This window comes from Filicampus tigris, chromosome 8, assembly GCF_054856515.1.
Source record: "Filicampus tigris isolate MCC_2025a chromosome 8, RoL_Ftig_1.0, whole genome shotgun sequence".
Classification (NCBI taxonomy): Eukaryota; Metazoa; Chordata; class Actinopteri; order Syngnathiformes; family Syngnathidae; genus Filicampus; species Filicampus tigris.
This window is the reverse complement of record NC_141224.1, coordinates 25,170,815-25,193,232: the sequence shown is the minus strand read 5'-3', so window position 1 is coordinate 25,193,232 and position 22,418 is coordinate 25,170,815. Positions and strand designations below refer to the sequence as shown.

At 43.3% G+C, this 22,418-nt stretch overlaps 1 long non-coding RNA gene across 1 annotated transcript in view; it reads left to right on the top strand.

Moving 5' to 3' along the window:
- Window positions 1-2,698, top strand: part of LOC147144155 (uncharacterized) — a 36,985-nt gene extending 34,287 nt beyond the window's left edge. Inside the window, exons 6-7 of the long non-coding RNA XR_015087842.1 lie at window positions 1,921-2,037; window positions 2,202-2,698. This is a non-coding gene — a long non-coding RNA (uncharacterized LOC147144155). The remainder of the gene's footprint in view (window positions 1-1,920; window positions 2,038-2,201) is intronic.
- The last annotated feature ends 19,720 nt before the right edge of the window (window positions 2,699-22,418 follow it).

Below are 22,418 nucleotides of genomic sequence, written 5' to 3'. Positions count from 1 at the left end.
ATTTCATGAGAAAATGTAGCCACAGGAATATATTACAGATAAAAGTCAGCAAGCATAGAGTCAACAATCAATATACATTGTTACAGTGATCCCTGCAAGTTTTGGAGTCCCAATGTCAAGGAATAATGTGCTATTGCTGCATGGCTAGTGAAACTCTATGGCACAGGCACACGCTGGAATATTCAAAAATGCATTTTATATGTAAGATTCTGACTTTAGCACCACATTAAGTCTTCCATGGCTTCCAGTTTAATGGACCTGTGTATTTTACGGTATTGTCATTCATTGTCATTCGAATGACAATTCGAAAGAATTGTTATCATCCCTCTGCACTTTAATCAATGTAAACAATACAGCCTCTCTGTGAAAGTCCTCTTTCACAGGATGTTGCACATACAGTAACTCGCTAAATGTTTAAGTGATTAATGGGTAGATTTTGCCTGTTAGCATCTGGCTGACAGTCCGTACAAGACTGGTCACACCCTGGCAACAAATTGTGAACAGTCACTCCAACTCTATGCAGAACACAATATTTGCTCTTTGTTCCCTTGCCTCTCCATTTAGGTGACACCTGCTTGAATGCTTCTCTTGGACTAATTTTGGTGCAAAACACTGTGCAGTCACTTCTACTGATAGTGAGTGTTTAGCCTCTCAATTGTGTTTCATGCAGACAAACTTCTACTGAGGGAGGATCTTGTACCACGTGACCTCATGTTCTGTGTAAACCACGACTTATGATTGATCTTTTAAGACAGCAACTTTCGTATTGAGATCACCACAGAGATGTCAAACTTTGAAAGTCATGTAGTGTTAACTTGGCCACGAAACTCTCACGACTTTCAGTCTTCATCTAATTTGGTGTGCTTGGATGCTTCCTTTGTAACACTCACACAAGCTGCATTGGCTACATGGGATTTTTCCAGAACACAATAAGACCACACTAGCATCCTTGGAGCCTGGGCCTATCATACTACTCAACCAAAAAACAAGCGTATCATGGCCTTGGCTAGACCAGATCATATATTCCACCAGTATTGAGTTACACGAGTGTAGCTAAGGGAAATAAATACCATCTTTCTCGTGCTTTATAGAATCATTTGGTTTACATTAGGGATGTTCCGATCAGGTTTTATGACACCGTTTCCGATCATGCATGAGTGAGATCGGCCGATACGATACAGATTCTGATCAAATGGAATATCTGTATATTTTTCCATTTAATTTTGTTTTCTTAATTATTTGAGATGTATGACCACTAGTTTTAGCTTTAGTGTGTTGTTGCCTTTTAGCTAAGCCTAAACTGCTCACAACTGTTAAACACGGCGCGTGATATAGACCAGTGGGAGTACTGTACACTTATTGGTATGTTGGTAAATTAATAACTGAACAACAATTTGTCCACATGCCTGTAAAATTCACAAGACTTGATCAGGGTGTTTGGCGAGAAATGTGGCACACGAGGAAGAAATATTAGGAGCATCTTGGTTCCCGTATCTCTGGTATGTTAATGGAAAAATAGCCTGTCAAACCTATGTATCTTTAAACAAAAAACGGTTAACTTTTGAAAAGAAAATTTTGATTACAACAAAATCCATCTCTGATAGATTACAGATTCAATTAATTAAATGACAGATTTGCACAAATCTAAAATTTGAAAAGTTTGGATTTAGTCTTTAAGTCATTCATTGCCAGACATTTTCAGATCCCATTCTACTCTAACGTTTGAAAAAATACACAAATATGTTCCTGTGACTGAATGGCTGGACTGAACAGACAAGTAAATGTCTCAATGGCAGTGAATGAGTTTAAATAATGTGAAACACTAGAGTGACTTACCAATACTTATGTACGTGTTGTGATGCCTACGCTCCTCATGATTTAAAATGTGTTTTTTAGATTTTTTTCATTTATTTATTTTAGTTGTTGTGGCAAATGGACTGACACTGCTCAGACCAACATTGCTGATGTCAGAAGAGAGTGTATCCTCAACACCCTGTGCATGTACCTCAAGGAGACAAGCTGGCGAAAGAATACATGGTATGGGTATAGAATTACATTTTTATCCTATGGCATTTGTCATTCACTAAAAATTGTGCACTTCAAATATAGTATTTAACTTTGAAATGTCAATGAATAATCTGTCACAGTAGTCATGTTCATATTTATTTAAAGAGATGAGTCATGAATGTTTTTGTTCTTAGTAGGTGCAGCTGTCGAAAGCAACCAGGCTGAAATTAAGGAGGTGGTCATTGGAATTTATGCCATTTGAAAAGATTGGGCAGAGTCAGAGGATAAGATAACCCAGATGATGTGGTTATCATCATAGATGCTGTCAGTGTTCTGGATGAACTGGGGAATGTCCCATTTACTGTTGTGATGCTGTTCGCTCTGGTCTACGCACTCAACCTAAGCTACCCTTCAGAGTTAAGACACAACATTGAATTTCTGCAGAAGATCATCATGGCGCTTGGTAGAAACGGACTCCCAAGAAAAGATCAAACATTGAAAACCACGCTTTTAGGCAAGTCATCCTGTGTGGAGTGACCAATAGACCTAAATTGAAGCATGTATTATTAAGAAAACCTCATATGTAGTTTTTGTAGCACTGAGAACCTGGCAGGGTTTAATAAATGGCACAATTTTGAGGATATTATGTTTAAAAGAGCAAAAGGACTTTGAACTAAAATGCTCATAAGAATACTGTAAACTTAACCAAGTATTTTCAAGGAAAGGTGATCCATATACAAGCAGTCATGTTTAGTTGTTCAAATTCTGCTCATTGCTGCTTTCCACATCATAGAGAACTTGACAGGACTACCAACATGGCTCAATTTTGAGTTATATTTTTGTTTGTTTTATGAACAATGTAAATGAATGAAAACTAAGATTTCGCACCAAAAAAGCACTTTTTTTTAATGGAGCCGAGAGGCTTATCTTTTGTTTGCCTTTTCTGTGCAATAAAGTTCTATTACAACTCAAGTCCGTTTTGTGGTCCCTTACAAACTTGACACCAACTGCGGTTAAACTAAATTGACGTGAAAGATGCTTCATGTAAACATTCAGCAACGATGCCTTATTTTCAGAATTATTTTTGTGTATTTACATCTAACTTTTGTTTCACAGTATTTTTTGTTGACTTGTTTTGGTAAGTCAGCATTAGTGTTATTTTACCATTTAAAAATGTAGCTGTACCAACTCTGTCAAAATAAGATACCCGTACTATTATTCCATCCATCCATTATCTATACCGCTTATTCTCACAAGGATCGCGAGGAGTGCTGGAGCCTATCCCAGCTGTCTTCGGGCAGTAGGCAGGGGACACCCTGAATTAGTTGCCAGCCAATCGCAGACCCGTACTATTATTATAGAAGTTGATCTGACCAAAGGGAAAAATGTGTAGTAAATGTGTTAAAACAATCTGAACAAATGAAGTTGAAATCAAACATTGCAAATAAGTATGAACAACACAAATACTTTATGTCCACTCAACACATTTACGGTTAGTTGGTTCAACAAAATTGTATCTCACTAAATGACAGCATTTTATTTAGATGGAAATTATTTTCATAATTTTATTACGTTAACCCAGTCACTCTGATTGGCTGATAGCTAGCAAATCAGCGCTTGGAGCAGCAACGGGATGTGACAAATGCGGATAAAGAGTGAGCACGCCTTCGCTGCCTTAATCTTCTTACAAGTACAAGAGCGAGGGTTGACAATGTAAGATTTCACAATACCGTGTCAAGAACGTGAGGGTTTACTTAGCGTGGGAGTTCATCGTGAGAGAAGAATATAGCCGAATGCATTGTTGTTTATGTTGTTATAATCCGCCCCCGGCCAACATCTTTCCGGTTGGATTTTTCTATCAATGAGAAATAGTGACTACCGCCGCCGATGGTATGGAAGGGTATTACATCTTATGCATGCACAGAAGGTACTTTGATGGTCAGCGTCGCTGTCTGTCGTTGCGGTGTGTTTTGCCAGCGTGACGTGCCGACAGCCAGCCGGATGCCACAGGGGGTAAGCGTCCACTATTTTTAGTGTGGAGCCGACACTATACGGTTGACATTCCGCTGAAATGATACTGGATTTACTGGGGCATTTGAGGATACATTGTTAGATATTTAAAAATGAAAAATGCTAACCTAATTATTAACCTAAAGTACATCATACATCACCATTTCTGCTTTGTTGCGCTGCATAAAGTGTTCGTACAAGCTTTTTCATAGTGGGAAACCAGCCCCCTATGCACTCTGTGCTGATCTGTACCCAAACATGTATTGTGAATTGGAAGTGACATTGTGATCATAGGCTGTGGGGGCTACGCATGCCCTCAAAACAACCTCTATTTCTATGCTTGATGAATGGACAAAAAAACACTGGGTCTTATATGTCATATTGTTCCTTGGAAAGTTCACTTGAAAATTCCAGATCTGCTTTGATGAATGTGTGTTTATTTTTCCACTTGGAGAAATTGACAGTTGTGTTATGGAACAAAGGTGAGGATACTTGCTACACTCCAAATCAATCAAAACACACCCACACAAGCAACTGCTGCTCATTTACTCATGAATTCAAATCTGTAGCAGTTTTAAGGTATAGCACATGCTTAACAGACCTCAAATTCTTTGCAGAAAAGTTGATTCCAATCATATCCATGTGATTTTATTGCAGTTTGCAGTCACTCTGAGGCCAAGTATGTTTGTCAGGTCATTTCAAACATTGCAATGCATGTTTGACACATTGATAGGAATATTAATGGCCGTAGTGTCATGCTCAAAGGGCCTGGAGCCATTATTCACATCTTCCATTGAGGTTATATACACTGATCTGATCCCTACATTAAAAATAATTGAAATAAATAATTAAACCAACTTTAATAATTTGTCTTTGATTCCACCTACAGTTTCAAGACTGAGCTTCCAGAACACTGGAACCCAATTTACATGCACCGCTGACATAGACATTTCAAAGACACGCAGTGCAATGAACTAGTTAGCTTAAGAATACATCGTCAAGCGGCTCAAGAAAGCATGTTCAGGTATCGCCCTACTTATGTTTTTCATTTGATTTTTTTCATGTTTATGGCCAAGAAATGCTTTTCATAAAAATGTTTACTGTAATTATTGCTTTACTATCCTATTCATGTGGGCTAGTAGTACTAGTATTTTATACGAAATGATATGCGTAACGAATGTGTCTGCCAAATCAATCACTTAATCATAAACAGAAGTTACCTCCAAATGCTCAGAGGGACTGATTCCGATTCATCATTGTTCTAATTAAAGTAGCATTTTATGTCTCAGTGGGTTTCTCCATAATATTTATTCTCATTGCTGCAGCTGAAGCAATTCCACATTCCCAATTCTAGAACGTGATATAGCAGAGTAGAGTTCAAATAAACATACGCTCAGGCGTAACGGCTTTAAGATGTCATAGTTGAGCAGCCGTCCATCTTATGGTCTCAGCCACCTGCCCTATGAGTGAAAAGAACAACCTTGTGCATGTGTGCATATGTGTGCTGTATATGCACATTCTCTGTGTGTCACATGTGATTTAACGGATAAAACAGGGAAATTGGCATCCACCGGCAAGATCAGACATGGAACAAATTTAGTTTACAGTAAATAAAGTAGAGATGAACAATAAACAGTTAGCAGAACTGAGACAGATGGAGGAGAACACCATCTCCTTTGAAGTCAGATTTAACAAACTTTGTGTCAACGCTACATGCAAGATGATACACTGACTAACAAAGCTGTGGATGCACTCTAGCTACTGTAATGTGTAGCCCAAAGTGCTCATATCTTGAACAGTTATTAGATTTGTTTATTTGAAAGGGGACAGTACAATTTCACATAACACATGAAAAATGATGGTTAAAAAAACAGAATTAGCCAAAAGGCTATTTTTCATCTGTATTCCCCTGGCTGGCCATGGTGTAAAAGAACACATTAAAATACAATTACAAAATATAAATATAAATAGCAAGACACTAATTCCTTCAATCATTTTACAATATACATTATAATAAGTAATTAACGATAGGCACGCAATAAAAATCACAAATAAAAGCTATAAAAGCATGAAGACAATGACAGCGCAGAAGGTACACATTTTAGTATTGGCAATGTAGTTATTTTTGTACCATGTGCTCAAATTTTCAACAAAGACCTTGTAGGTGGTCTGTCTCCTAACCTCCTCTGGTATACTGTTCCATTCCACACTGAAAAAAATAAGTTGTTGGGTTAACATAATAAAATTATGGAAAGAATTTCCATCTAAATAAAATGCTGTCATTTAGTGGGATACAATTTTGTTGAACCAACTAATCGTAAATGTGTTGAGTGAACATAAAGTATTCACGTTGTTTGTATGTATTTTCAATGTTTGATTCCAACTTCATTTGTTCATATTGTTTTAACACATTTACTGTACTACGCTTCAATCTAATTAAAATGCTGTCATTTGGTGAGATACAATTTTGTTGAACCAACTAATCGTAAATGTGTTGCGTGGACATAAAGTATTTGTGTTGTTCATACTTATTTGATTTAAACTTCATTTGTTCAGGTTGTTTTAACACATTTACTACGCGTTTTTCCCTTTGGTCGGATTAACTTCTATAATAATAGTACAGGTCTGCGATTGGCTGGCAACCAATTCAGGGTGTCCCCTGCCTACTGCCCGAAGACAGCTGGGATAGGCTCCAGCACTCCTCGCGATCCTTGTGAGAATAAGCGGCATAGATAATGGATGGATGGAATAATAGTACGGGTATCTTATTTTGACAGAGTTGGTACAGCTACATTTTTAAATGGTAAAATAACACTAATGCTGACTTACCAAAACAAGTCAACAAAAAATACTGTGAATCAAAAGTTAGATGTAATTACACACAAATAATTCTGAAAATAAGGCATCGTTACTGAATGTTTACATTGAGCATCTTTCATGTCAATTTAGTTTAACCGCAGTTGGTGTCAAGTTTGTATGAGACCACAAAGTTTTAATAGAACTTTATTGCACAGAAAAGGCAAACAAAAAATGAGCCCCTCGACTCCATAAAAAAAAGTGCTTTTTTTTGTGCGAAATCTTAGTTTGCATCCAACATTCATTTACAATGTTCATAAAACAAACCAAAATATAACTTGAGCCATTTTGGTATTCCTGTCAGGTTCTCTCTCCATGATGACTAATCTTATAAGGAGAATGTGGAAAGCAGCAATGAGCAGCATTTGAACAGCTAAACATGACTGCTTATATATGGATCACCTTTCCTTGAAAATACTTGGTTAAGTTTACAGTATTCTTATGAGCATTTTAGTTCAAAGTCCTTTTGCTCTTTTAAACATAATATCCTCAAAATTGTGCCATTTATGAAACCCTGTCAGGTTCTCAGTGATACAAAAAAGCTACTACATATAGGTTTTCTTGATAATACTTGCTTCAATTTAGGTCTATTGGTCACTCCACACAGGATGACTTGCGTTAAAGCGTGGTTTTCAATGTTTGAGCTTTTCTTGGGAGTCTGTTTCTACCAAGCGCCATGATGATCTTCTGCAGAACTTCAATGTCGTGTCTTAACTCTGAAGGGTAGCTTAGGTTGAGTGCGTAGACCAGAGCGAACAGCATCACAACAGCAAATGGGACATTCCCCAGTTCATCCAGAACACTGACAGCATCTATGACGATAACCACATCATCTGGGTTATCCTCTGACTCTGCCCAATCTTTTCGAATGGCATAAATTCCAATGACCACCTCCTTAATTTCAGCATGGTTGCTTTTCGACAGCTGCACCCACTAAGAACAAAAACATTCATGACTCATCTCTTTAAATAAATATGAACATTACTACTGTGACAGATTATTCATTGACATTTCAAAGTTAAATACTATATTTGAAGTGCACAATTTTTAGTGAATGACAAATGCCATAGGATAAAAATGTAATTCTATACCCATACCATGTATTCTTTCACCAGCTTGTCTCCTTGAGGTACATGCACAGGGTGTTGAGGATACACTCTCTTCTGACATCAACAATGTTGGTCTGAGCAGTGTTTGAGCAGTTTGCTACAACAACTAAAATAAATAGATGAAAAAAATGTAAAAAACACATTTTAAATCATGAGGAGCGTAGGCATCACAACACATACATACGTATTGGTAAGTCACTCTAGTGTCTCACATTATATAAACTCATTCACTGCCATTGAGACATTTACTCGTCTTTTCAGTCCAGCCATTCAAGCACAGGAATGTATTTATATATTTTTTCAAACAGAGTAAAATAGGGTCTGAAAATGTCTGGCAGTGAATGACTTAAAGACCAAATCCAAACTTTTCAAATTTTAGATTTGTGCAAATCTGTCATTTGATTAATTGAATCTGTAATCTATCAGAGATGGATTTTGTTGTCAGGCTATTTTACCATTAACATACCAGAGATACGGGAACCAAGATGCTCCTAATATTTCTTCCTTGAGTGCCACCTTTCTCGCCAAACATCCTGATCAAGTCTTGTGAATTTTACAGGCATGTGAACAAATTGTTGTTCAATTATTAATTTACCAACGTACCAATAAGTGTACAGTACTCCCACTGGTTTATATCACGCGCCGTGTTTAACAGTTGTGAGCAGATTAGGCTTAACTAAAAGGCAACAACACACTAAAGCTAAAACTAGTGGTCATACATCTAAAATAATTAAGGAAACAAAAATAAACATCACAGAGAATAAAAACTGAAAATGAACTTACTGACTGATGTTTCTCCCCCATAACTGTTTTAAATTTGATGGATGCACGGAGCTTCAATTTGCGTGAGGCCCCCCCCCCAAGGGGCACCACCAGAATCTAAAACAACAACAGAAACAAGGTCACAAATAAAATAAAAGAAAACAAGCAAAACAAAAAAAGAGAAAAACAATTAGAAAACATGAAACTAAAGTTTAAATCCAAACCAAAATCAAGAACAGATCGGAGAAGGCCAGACAAGGGGTTCCCCGGCAGGACCAGTCCGGTGGGTATCCAGAAGGCCAGACGAGAGGGTCTTGGCAGGACCAGTCCGGTGGGCGTCCAGGAGGCCAGACGAGGTTTTGGCTGGACAAGTCTGGTGGGCGACCCAGAGGCCAGATGAGAGGGTCTTGACGGGGCCAGTCCCGTGGGCGTCCAGGGGGCCACACAGGGGTTGAAGGCAGCCTTAGGCCTTGCGCCGCCGTAGCAGAATCCAAGACCAGCCGCAGAGGTTGCGCCACCAGAGCCGAGTCAGAGGGCAGCTGAAGGTCTTGTGCTGTCGTAGCAGAATCCAAGGGCAGCCGCAGAGGTTGCGCTGCCTGAGCCGTCGTAGCAGAATCCAAGGGCAGCCGCAGAGGTTGCGCTGCTGAAGCTGAGTCAGAGGGCAGCCGAAGGCCTTGCACCGCCAGAGCAGAATCAGAGGGCAGTTGAGGCCTTGCGCCATCGTAGCAGAATCCAAGGGCAGCCGCAGAGGTTGCGCTGCCGGAGCCGTTGTAGCAGAATCCAAGGGCAGCCGCAGAAATTGCGCCGCCGGAACAGCATCAGAGTCTGGTGGTGTTGAGGAGCTAGGATGGGGACCTGCATTTGCTGAGGTGCCGGGAAGAGGGCCTGGCACTGCAGAGGAACCGGCATGGGAGCCTTTAGTTACCGAGGTGCCGGGAAGAGGGCTTGGCACTGCAGAAGAGCCAGCATGAGAGCCTGTAGTTGCCGGGAAGAGGGTCTGGCACTGCAGAGGAACTGGCATGGGAGCCTGTAGTTACCGAGGTGCCGGGAAGAGGGCTTAGCACTGCAGAGGAGCCGGCATGGGAGCCTGTAGTTGTCGAGGTGCCGGGAAGGGGGTCTGGCACTGCTGAGGAATCGGGACGGGGGCCCGCATTTGCTGAATGCGCCGGGAAGGGGCCCTGCCTCATCAGCCTGCCACCATAGAGGTTGGGACGCACACAAGGCACGAGGGATTGGGAATACAGATAGTGAAAAATGTAAACTAGAAGAAACGGGATGAATGGGACTAGGTGAAGAAGTACGCAGTGAATGAGGTGTCGAAAAAGGTTGGGTAAAGGTTCATAATGATGTGACTTGGAAAAATCTGAGGACGAACCAGAAACTCTACTCGGATGCCTACGTTGGCCACCCCACGGGGGTGCCGTGTAAATGGCCAACCAGGGACCCAAAGTAGGGTCTGGAGGGAAGGGTTCAGTGGTGGACACTAAGGGTACAGGTTCGGAATGACGCGACTTGGAAAAAGCGGATTTACGGGAGGAACCACAATCTCTACTCGGGCGTCTACGTTGGCCACCCCGCGGGAGTTCCGTGTAAATGGTCAACCGGGCGCCCAAGCTAGGTTCTGATGGAAAGTGTTCTGGAGTTTCATCATCAGAAAAATGTGACAAAAATTGACAAGGGCTTGAATAGTGACTTGGGAAGGGATTCGGAAAACCAAAATCAGTGTCAAAATCTGAATCGGAAACTAAGGGATCATCATCGTACAAAAACTGAGGAGGGCTTGAAAAACCAGGAAGACCAAAATCAATGTCAGAATCAGAATCAGAAAGGAGAGTAACAAATCATGGCCATCTTCAAAATCGGAGTCTAAAAACAAAACATCGGCTGTTAAACTAGAAGTGGACTGTACAAAATTAGGACAAGTAGGTGGCAAAGATGAGAGAGTCATGGAAGAAAAGACAGAGCTTACACGAAGGGCGAAGGCTGAGGGCGTTTGGTGGCAGACCGGGACTTGCGACGGTTTGAGCAACCCATCGTGAAGGAGCGACACGAGAGGTTCCCAGTGAAAAGGCAAAGCAGCAGCCGGTGAGACAATCACCATCTGATTGGAGGTGGAGGGATGTTTAGGAGCAGGTGGTGATGTCTTTGGCTTGAGGGATTGTGTCTGAGTCTGCTGGGTCCATGACTGGTCAGTACGTTCTGTCATGTGTGGATCGGGATTTGGACCCATTCGCAGATATGACACGGAAGTTGAAGAGTAAAAAGTCTTTATCAAGGAAAATCACTCCAAGACTGGTTACCTGTGTGCTTCAGGATTTACATTAGAACGGTATTACTGGATTTTAAACTTAATATCCATCTTTTACCTTATTTTCCATTCAGAACTCTCATGTCTTCAGATAGTGGTCTTTTATTAGTCCCTAAAGTGAGAGCAAAAACTCACGGCGAAGCTCCACACCTGTGGAACACCCTTTCTGAAGATTTGAGAGCAGCTGCTAATGTGGACATTTTAAAGGCAAACTTAAAACCAATTTTTTAGCCTGACCTTTCATTCAATCTTATTCATAGTCCTATTTTAACTGTTCCTCTTAAAGCAGCACTGAACAAGAATTCGACCTTAATACAAATCTTTCACAACTCTTTTGATGAAACATTGACTTACAAGTAGTTGAATGGGACTTTTGTCATGCCCTGGGGGGGGGGTCTGTATCATTTTTACTGGCACTAAGCAACTTTGAGGTGGATGGGAGCAACCTTGTCACACACAAAAATAAACAAATGTCCTGAATTGCTTTACGGCATACTCACTTCCTTCTTTCGCGAAAAGAACGGAAGTAGATTCGAACGTCTACGCGCTATTACTGGTGTCATGGCAGAAAACAAAAAACAAAAACAAAAGTATTGTTTTACCCCATCGCTATTCACACAGTCACTGGAAATAGAAATGTAATTCAGTCCAACTTGCAGGCCGGCGAGAGCTCAGGATTTCACGACACTACGTGCTGGCGCGCATTGGAAATGTGGTTGACTTTTGTCATAACACTACCGCTTTTATCCAAATGGCGCAAACTGACATATGACACAGTGTTGCTTTAATTATCTAGATTTTTAGTTTTTATTAGTGGGGTTTTTTTGGTGATTTTTTTGTGTTTATTAATTTTTCTCTTGTTACTGGTAACCTTTTACCATACCTTTGCTTTGAACTATTTTATTTTCATCTCATCTTGTAATGATTATTATTGTTATCATTTTTAGCCGATTTTATTTGTGTTTTTTCAGCCTCAAGTGTTTCCTCAAAGCAAATCACTGACAGTAGGATAACGCTTCATTTTCCTTCCTTTCAGTTCTCCCGCATATTATCTTATGTGTGGAACCACATCTGTGTTAATGTATGAAAAGTGCTGTAAAAATAAAGTCTGATTGATGATTATTGAAATATTTCTATCCCAATACAGAAGTCATCATATTTGTTCATGATTGCTTTTTTTTACTCTCAAATTAACATATTAGGACAAGTACTATTTACAAATGTATGACATGCTCTACGATGTGCCAAACTTTGGCATTTTACCAGCGCAACATTGGACATTTCTAATCCTAAAACAATTCAATGTGGCGGAAAAACACAGAGCATATGGTTGATGGTAACGTAACACAATAGAGCAGGAGTCTTCATTCCTGCTCCTCGAGGGCCGGTGTCCTGCCTGTTTTCCATCTCTCCCTGCTACAGATATTCACCAGAGGTCTGCAGATGATGGATAACGATCCTGATCATTTGAATCAGGTGTGTGTTGCACTAGGGACATATGGAAAACAGGTAGGACACCGGCCCTCGGGGAACAGGATTGAAGACCCCTGCCCTAGACCAACAAGCCACATACAGCTTCTGAACTTATAGTTTTACAAGTGTAGACCCTTTCACATTGCCATTCAAATTAGAGAAGCTCTTGATGCATCAACTTGAAGTAAATTAAGGGCTCATCCAGGATATGAACCTGGGACCTCTCGCACCTAAAGCAAGAATCACTCCCCTAGACCAACAAGCCACATAGAGCTTCTGAACTTATAGTTTTACAGGCGTATAGCCTTTCATATTGCCGTTCAAATTGGAAGAATGTCTTTATCCATCAACTTGAAGTAAATTAAGGGTTCATCCGGGATTTGAACCCGGGACTTCTCACACCCAAAGCGAGAATCACAGCCCTAGACCAAAAAGCCACATGCAGCTTTCGGCATGACAGTTTTACAGGCGTAGACCCTTTCACATTGCCATTCAAATTAGGAGAAGCTCTTGATCCACGAAGTAAATTAAGCCTGAGGGAGACGATTGTTAAGACAGAACATGGACATGAAAGAAAACTAAATATAATCAAAATAACAAAACACAGATCATGACAGAACAGTCATGATTGGGAATGGTATACTGTACATACACTCTAAAAACAGTTGGGTAATAATAACACAATTTTGGGTCAAAAATCGACCGACCCACTACTTGAGTCAATTTGACCCCACTTTCTGGTTTGTTGTTGCAGAAAACAACCCCAAAATTGGGTAGTTTTGTACAAAAAAACCCCCAACAAAATTGGGGCTTTTTTGCACAAAACAATGCAAGAAGGGGGGTCAAATTGACCCAATTAGTGGATTGGTCAATTTTTGATCCAACTGTTTTTAGAGTGTATGTGCCCGGCTCCAGCTTACCAACAGAGTTGTCAAATCAAAGCTCATCGGGAGCTCCTCGGGAGCTCATTTACCAACCGGTTGAGTTGAAGCACCTGTGGCTAAAGCCAAACTGTAGCAGGAGTTTTGACTTTCTGGACCTGGATTTGACACCTCTTCTTACCAGTGACCCTTTTTAGCTTAAGCCCTGAAATGTGAGTGTAAATGTGGCCATTAATCTAACATGGCTGTCCAATGACATGTAGCAAAAGTAAAACTAGTGCATACTCAGTTGTTATCTAAAAGAAAGTAACCTATATTGAAAGAAATAAGACAAAATGGAATGTCAGTCCCTAGAGACAACAATTTGTGTGTGTGTGTGTGTGTGGGGGGGGTGTCCAGCTTATGATTTATGAGTTGAGAGCAAATCTCTAACTGACTCTTACACTTTGTCACCAGTGATTAACGAGTGGGTCACACACTTTCCCCCCCAAATGAGCTGAATCTCACCTACAAACACATATATCTGCCCGTGTATGTTTACTTTGTATATGGGCCATTCTACTGAATTGGTTCAAATTCAGAGTTGGAAAATATGTGAAATTTGTATTTTATTTCAGGAAAAGGTTTATTGTATTCATGTTGCACCATATCTAAGGGGCACAATTATAGTAAAAGTACAGTCAATTTTTAAATAGTATTTTCTAGGTTTTCCCAAATATTACTATTTAAAATGTGTCTCTACCTGTCCCTAAAATGTGTCTCTACCGAAACACACAATTACAAAAGAATACAAATAATTCTACTAGCCGATTCATGTTTTTTTCCATTCCCCCCTCTACAGAGTATTTGTCCATCCATCCATCCATTATCTCCCGCTTATCCGAAGTCGGGTCGCGGAGGCAGCAGCTTCAGCAGGGAAGCCCAGACTTCCCTCTCCCCAGCAACATCCTCCAGCTCTTCCGGAAGGATCCCAAGGCGTTCCCAGGCAAGCCGGGAGACATAGTCTCTCCAGCGTGTTCTGGGTCGTCCTCGGGGTCTCCTGCCGGTGGGACATGCCCGGAACACCTCACCAGGGAGGCGTCCAGGAGGCATCCTAATCAGATGCCCGAGCCACCTCAACTGGCTCCTCTCGATGCGGAGGAGCAGCGGCTCGACTCCGAGTCCCTCCCGGATGGCCGAACTTCTCACCCTATCTCTAAGGGAGAGCCCGGACACCCTGCGAAGGAAACCCATTTCGGCCGCTTGTATCCGAGATCTTGTTCTTTCGGTCATGACCCACAGCTCATGACCATAGGTGAGAGTAGGAACGTAGATCGACCGGTAAATTGAGAGCTTCGCCTTTCGGCTAAGCTCCTTCTTCACCACGACAGACCGATACAGAGTCCGCATCACAGCAGACGCTGCACCGATCCGCCTGTCGATCTCCCATTCCATCTTACCCTCACTCGTGAACAAGACCCCAAGATACTTGAACTCCTCCACTTGGGGCAGAATCTCATCCCCGACCTGGAGAGGGCACGCCACCCTTTTCCGACTGAGGACCATGGTCTCAGATTTGGAGGTGCTGATCTTCATTCCGACCGTTTCACACTCGGCTGCGAACCGCTCCAGCGAGAGTTGGAGATCGCGGCTTGAAGAAGCCAACAGTACTACATCATCTGCAAAAAGCAGAGATGCAATACTGAGGCCACCAAACCAGACCCCCTCGACACCTCGGCTGCGCCTAGAAATTCTGTCCATAAAGGTTATGAACAGAATCGGTGACAAAGGGCAGCCTTGGCGGAGTCCAACCCCCACAGGAAACGAATCCGACTTACTGCTGGCAATTCGGACCAAACTCTGGCATCGGTGGTACAGGGACCGGACAGCCCTTATCAGGGGGCTCGGTACCCCGTACTCCCGAAGCACCCCCCACAGAACTCCCCGAGGGACACGGTCGAACGCCTTCTCAAAGTCCACAAAACACATGTAGACCGGTTGGGCAAACTCCCATGCACCCTCGAGGACCCTGCTGAGGGTGTAGAGCTGGTCCACTGTTCCACGGCCAGGACGAAAACCACATTGCTCCTCCTGAATCCGGGATTCGACCTTCCGATGGACCCTCCTCTCCAGCACCCCTGAATAGACCTTGCCGGGGAGGCTGAGGAGTGTGATCCCTCTGTAATTGGAGCACACCCTCCGGTCCCCCTTCTTAAAAAGGGGGACCACCACCCCGGTCTGCCAATCCAGAGGCACTGTCCCCGATGTCCACGCGATGTTGAAGAGACGTGTCAACCATGACAGCCCCTCAACATCCAGAGCCTTTATGAACTCCGGGCGGATCTCATCCACCCCCGGGGCTTTGCCACCGAGGAGCTTTTTGACTACCTCGGTGACTTCAACCCCAGAGATAGGAGAGCCCACCTCAGAGTCTCCAGGCTCTGCTTCCTCAGTGGAAGGCGTGTCGGTGGAATTGAGGAGGTCTTCGAAGTACTCTCCCCACCGACCCACAACGTCCCGAGTTGAGGTCAGCAGCACCCCATCTCCACTATAAACAGTGTTAATGGTGCACTGCTTCCCCCTCCTGAGACGCCGGATGGTGGACCAGAATTTCCTCGAAGCCGTCCGGAAGTCATTTTCCATGGCCTCCCCGAACTCCTCCCACACCCGGGTTTTTGCCTCAGCAACCGCCAGAGCCGCATTCCGCTTGGCCAGCCGGTACCCGTCAGCTGCCTCCGGGGTCCCGCAGGCCAAAAAGGCCCGATAGGACTCCTTCTTCAGCTGGACAGCATCCCTTACCGCTGGTGTCCACCAGCGGGTTCGGGGATTGCCGCCACGACAGGCACCGACCACCTTGCGGCCGCAGCTCCGATCGGCCGCCTCAACAATGGAGGCACGAAACATGGTCCACTCGGACTCGATGTCCCCCGCCTCCCCCGGGACGTGGGAAAAGTTCTGCCGGAGGTGGGAGTTGAAACTCCTTCTGACAGGGGATTCTGCCAGACGTTCCCAGCAAACCCTCACAATACGTTTGGGTCTGCCAGGTCGGACCGGCATCTTCCCCCACCATCGGAGCCAACTCACCACCAGATGGTGATCAGTTGACAGCTCCGCCCCTCTCTTCACCCGAGTGTCCAAAACATGCGGCCGCAAGTCCGATGATACGACTACAAAGTCGATCATCGAACTGCGGCCTAGGGTATCCTGGTGCCAAGTGCACATATGGACACCCTTATGCTTGAACATGGTGTTCGTTATGGACAATCCGTGATGAGCACAGAAGTCCAGTAACCGAACACCGCTCGGGTTCAGATCGGGGGGGCCGTTCCTCCCAATCACACCTCTCCAGGTCTCACTGTCATTGCCCACGTGAGCATTGAAGTCCCCCAGCAGAACGATGGAGTCCCCAGGTGGAGCACCCTCCAGCACACCCTCCAAGGACTCCAAAAAGGGTGGGTACTCTGCGCTGCCGTTTGGTGCATAAGCACAAACAACAGTCAGGACCCGTCCCCCCACCCTCAGGCGGAGGGAGGCTACCCTCTCGTCCACCGGGGTAAACCCCAATGTACAGGCGCCAAGCCGGGGGGCAATAAGTATGCCCACACCTGCTCGGCGCCTCTCACCCTGGGCAACTCCAGAGTGGAAGAGTGTCCAACCCCTCTCGAGAGGACTGGGACCAGAACCCAAGCTGTGCGTGGAGGTGAGCCCGACTATATCTAATCGGAACCTCTCAGCCTCACACACCAGCTCAGGCTCCTTCCCTGCCAGAGAGGTGACATTCCATGTCCCAAGAGCTAGTTTTTGCTGCCGGGGATCGGACCGCCAAGGTCCCCGTCTTCCGCCGCCGCCTAGCTCACACGGCACCCGACCCCTTTGGCCCCTCCCACCAGTGGTGAGCCCATGGGAAGGGGGACCCACGTATCCTTTTCGGGCTGAGCCCGGCCGGGCCCCATGGGTGCAGGCCCGGCCACCAGGCGCTCGCCGTCGAGCCCCACCTCCAGGCCTGGCTCCAGAAGGGGGCCCCGGTGACCCGCGTCCGGGCGAGGGAAAACGTGGTCCGTTAATTTTTCTCATCATAAGGGGTCATTTTGAGAGTATTTGTATAAATTAATATACATGGTTTTGACATCCAACTCCGGTTTCCTCCCACATTCCAAAAACATGCATGGTAAGTTGATTGGACACTCTAAATTGCCCCTAGGTGTGATTGTGAGTGTGGATGTTTGTCTCTGTGTGCCCTGCGATTGGCTGGCAAACAATTCAGGGTGTCCCCCACCTACTGCCCTAAGACAGCTGGGATAGGCTCCAGCACACCCACGACCCTTGTTAGGATAAGCGGTATAGATAATGGATGGATGGATGGTTTTGACATCAAAATCAATCTAAATGAATTTTTAACAGAATTCAATATTAGTTTTTCCGAAATAAATGAACACTTAGATGCTATTTTTCATTGTAAAATGTAGAAAGTTGATCATATTGACTTCAAAAGTCATCATTAATTAAAACAAATATACCCTTAAACAATCATTATCAAAAATTGTTGGTTGATGATTCGTTTTATTTTTGTTAAAACATCAGTTTTTTCGGTAGTGACTGCAAAATTTCAGATGTGACCATATTGTTGCTGCTGTTGCAGTATTACTTTGTGTGAGGGTTTGTGTTGTAATCACTTAATTACTTTTGCTATATTTTAACTTTTAATGTGTATTATATCTAATGAAACATTATTTTTTCCATTTTCTAGTGCTTTGTGCTGTACTCAGGGTTGCCGGTGGTTGGAGTTGATCGCAGCTGACTTGGGGCAAAAGCAGGGTACACTGGACTGGTCACCTATCCATCACAGGGCTCTTCATCATTGAAAAACTGTGGTTTCACCTTCCAAATGAAAATTTTCCCCTTCAAATTAAAATAAAATATTAAATACAATATTGTTAAAATGGCGGCACGGTGGTCGACTGGTTAGCACGTCCGCCTCACAGTTCAGAGGTTGTGGGTTCGATCCCGGCTCCGGCCTCCCTGTGTGGAGTTTGCATGTTCTCCCCGTGCCTGCGTGGGTTTTCTCCGGGTACTCCGGTTTCCTCCCACATTCCAAAAACATGCATGGTAAGTTGATTGGATACTCTAAATTGCCCCTAGGTGTGATTGTGAGTGCGGATGTTTGTCTCTGTGTGCCCTGCGATTGGCTGGCAACCAGTTCAGGGTGTCCCCCGCCTACTGCCCAAAGACAGCTGGGATAGGCTCCAGCACGCCCCGCGACCCTTGTGAGGATAAGCGGTACAGATAATGGATGGATGGATGGATATTGTTAAAATCAGAAAGATCGATGTATGACACGTATCTATGTATTATATTCTTTAAAACTTTCTTAAAAAATAAACATCATATTGTCACTACCGAAACCATTATGTCACTACCAAAACCTATCTGTATGTTTCGATAGCGACTGTTTCGGTTTGATTTTTCCCTTCAAATTAATTTAAAATATGAAATAGAATATTGTTAAAATCAGAAAGATCCATGCATGACATATGTATATATGTATTATATTATGTAAAACTTACTTTATTCAAAAATAAACATCATTCTGTCATTAAAGAAACCATTATGTCACAACCGAAACCTTTCTGTATGTTTCGGTAGTGACTGTTTCTGTTTTATTTTTCCCTTCAAATTAAGATAAAATATGGAATAGAATAGAGTTAAAATCAGAAAGATCTATGTATGACATATGTATCTATGTATTATATTATTTAAAACTTACTTGATTCAAAAATAAATATCATATTGTCATTAAAGGCGGCACGGTGGTCGACTGGTTAGCACGTCCGCCTCACAGTTCAGAGGTCGTGGGTTCGATCCCGGCTCCCGCCTCCCTGTGTGGAGTTTGCATGTTCTCCCCGTGCCTGCGTGGGTTTTCTCCGGGCACTCCGGTTTCCTCCCACATTCCAAAAACATGCATGGTAAGTTGATTGGATACTCTAAATTGCCCCTAGGTGTGATTGTGAGTGCGGATGTTTGTCTCTGTGTGCCCTGCGATTGGCTGGCAACCAGTTCAGGGTGTCCCCCACCTACTGCCCAAAGACAGCTGGGATAGGCTCCAGCACTTCCCGCGACCCTTGTGAGGAGAAGCGGTACAGATAATGGATGGATGGATATTGTCATTAAAGAAACCATTATGTCACAACCGAAACCTTTCTGTATGTTTCGGTAGTGACTGTTTCTGTTTTATTTTTCCCTTCAAATTAAGATAAAATATGGAATAGAATCTATGCATGACATATGTATCTATGTATTATATTATTTAAAACTTACTTTAGGCAGCATGGTGGTCGACTGGTTAGCACGTCCGCCTCACAGTTCAGAGGTTGTGGGTTCGATCCCGGCTCCGTCCTCCCTGTGTGGAGTTTTCGCCCCGTGCCTGCATGGGTTTTCTCTGGGTACTCCAGTTTCCTCCCACATTTCAAAAACATGCTTGGTAGGTTGATTGGACACTTTAAATTACCCCTAGGTGTGATTGTGAGTGCGGATGTTTGTTTGTCTCTGTGTGCCCTGTGATTGGCTGGCACCCGATTCAGGGTGTCCCCCACCTACTGCCCGAAGACAGCTAGGATAGGCTCCAACACGCCCGCGACCCTTGTGAGGACAAGCGGTATAATAATGGATGGATTGAAAACGTAATTTATTCAAAAAGAAACATCATATTGTCGCTACCGAAACCATTATGTCACTACCGAAACATTTCGGTAGTGACCGTTTCGGTAGTGACGTTTTGTGATAGTTGTTGACAATGCTCAACAATGCTAGGCACACACAATGTGGCTACCACACACAGTTTTGAGCATGTGTACAGAGATAGAAAACACAATATTTAGCATTAAAATCAAAAGTGCTCAATTTATTGCCGAAATGAAGTGTTCGGCAGTGACGGTCCTAAAAACCACATGGTGATTTTCAGAATTTGGAAGGCACATAACTTAATAATGCTGACAACTAATTACTCGCCATGTGGCTAGTGATGAAAATGAAGGTAATGTCTCTTACTGGTGAAATTTCTGGGGATGTGGCTAAAACCAAGCCCTGCCTACAGACAAATACTCTGCGTTTCGGTAGTGACATGAAAAGTTGGGACAGGTTTTTTTCACATAAAAACTTCTAATTTTAAAAAAATCTACAAAATCAATGTAAATCTTTCACAATACATTTAAAAGCAACCAAAATGTTCTATTAAAGTAAAGTATTTTGTAAATTGTCAAAAATCTTCTACATTTTTTTTTTCATGAATTGAAATTCAGGAGTTAGACAAAAATAGGAAGTGACATAGAAAAGATGAATTTTTATACATTCAGTTTAATAGTATATCAATTAATGCCTTATGGTAAAATAGATCAGAACAAGATATTACTAAATATGCAAGGTCTGAACACTTAATTGTTTTTTAAAATTTGATTTTCATTGTGGGACTGCAATTTCAACCAATTCGGTAGAATGGCTCATATACATCACATGCATACACACACAATGTATACACAAAACCACACTCCCACTCACCACCCAAAAACAGTGTGCATATGTGAAAAAAAATCACACAAACACTCGTCTTGCGCACATAAACACATGTTCACGCACACTTCTCACTCATTAAAGAGGCCTCTCTTACCCCCTGAGCCACCATCGACTGACAAGTGCTCCCCCTGATTTCTTCCTGACACGTCCCCAAAGGTCAAAGGCTACCTCAGTAGTGTGAAGAGTGTTGGGGGTGGGGGGTCATATTGAGGGACCTCTGTTGTGTGGGTGGTGGGACCAAGCAAAGGAGTGTACTTCATACTGGCTTCTTGTCAAGGGGAGAGGCCAGCATGACTGAAAGAGGGCACATTGTTGAAGAACACTTGTGATAATGATGTTATTTGGGTACTTGCACGGCCTGCTCGGCAGCTGTTGACAGTAATGATGTAGTGCGTGAGCTTGTGAGTGTATGTGTCTAATTAATGATTCTCACAGTTTTCCAGCATACCAGCTGCTGACTGAGGCAGGAAGTGAATGATTAATGGGAATTATTGATACCTTACTTCCTCAAGAACACACACACAACCAAACATGTACACACGCATGCATCCATGAGGACTTCTTGATAGCGCGTTTAGTTTGTGACTTGTCTTTGTCTTGAATTGACTCATCAGTCACTTGCTGAAGGAATGTCAATACTCTATTGCATGGGTCTCCAATCCTGTTCCTCCATCCGGTGTCCTGCCTGTTTCCCATCTCTCCCTGCTGCAGTCCTTACCTTATTCAAATGAGCACAGTCATTATCCAGCTTCTGCAGACCATGTCATGTCATCTTCCAAACCGCTTATCCTATACAGGGTCGCGGGGAGTTGCTGGAGCCTATCCCAGCCGTCAACGGGCGAAGGCAGACTACACCCCGAACTGGTCGCCAGCCAGTCGCAGGGCACATACAGACACTGTCACTGAGCGGGAATAAATCCCACGCTGCCCGCACACAACTCGAGTGTGTGTACCACTACACTATCAGTGGACATGCTTCTGCAGACCTTGCTCATTTTATGGTCATTTGATTCAAGTGTGTGGCAGCAGGGAGAAATGGAAAACAGGTAGGACACCGGCCCTCGAGGAACATGATTGAAGACCAATGGCTCTAGGGCGGGGTTCACCAACTACGGTCCTCGAGGGCACCTGTCCCGCAGGTTTTAAATCTCTCCCTGCTGTAACACACCTGATTCAAATGATCAGCTCATCAGCAAGCTCTTGAGATGCCTGATAACGATTCTGATCATTTTAGTAAAGCCAGAAATGTCAGAATGTGTGAGTGGCTCCTTGGTCTAGTGGTATGGTTCTAGTTTTGTGTGTGACAGGTCCCGGGTTCAAATCCCGGAGGACCCCTTAATTTACTTCGTTGATGAAGACCTTCTTGCAATGTGAAAGGCTTTACTCCTGTAAAACTATAAGTTCAGAAGCTGTATGTGGCTTTTTGGTCTAGGTTAATGATTCTTGCTTCAGGTGCAAGAGGTCCCA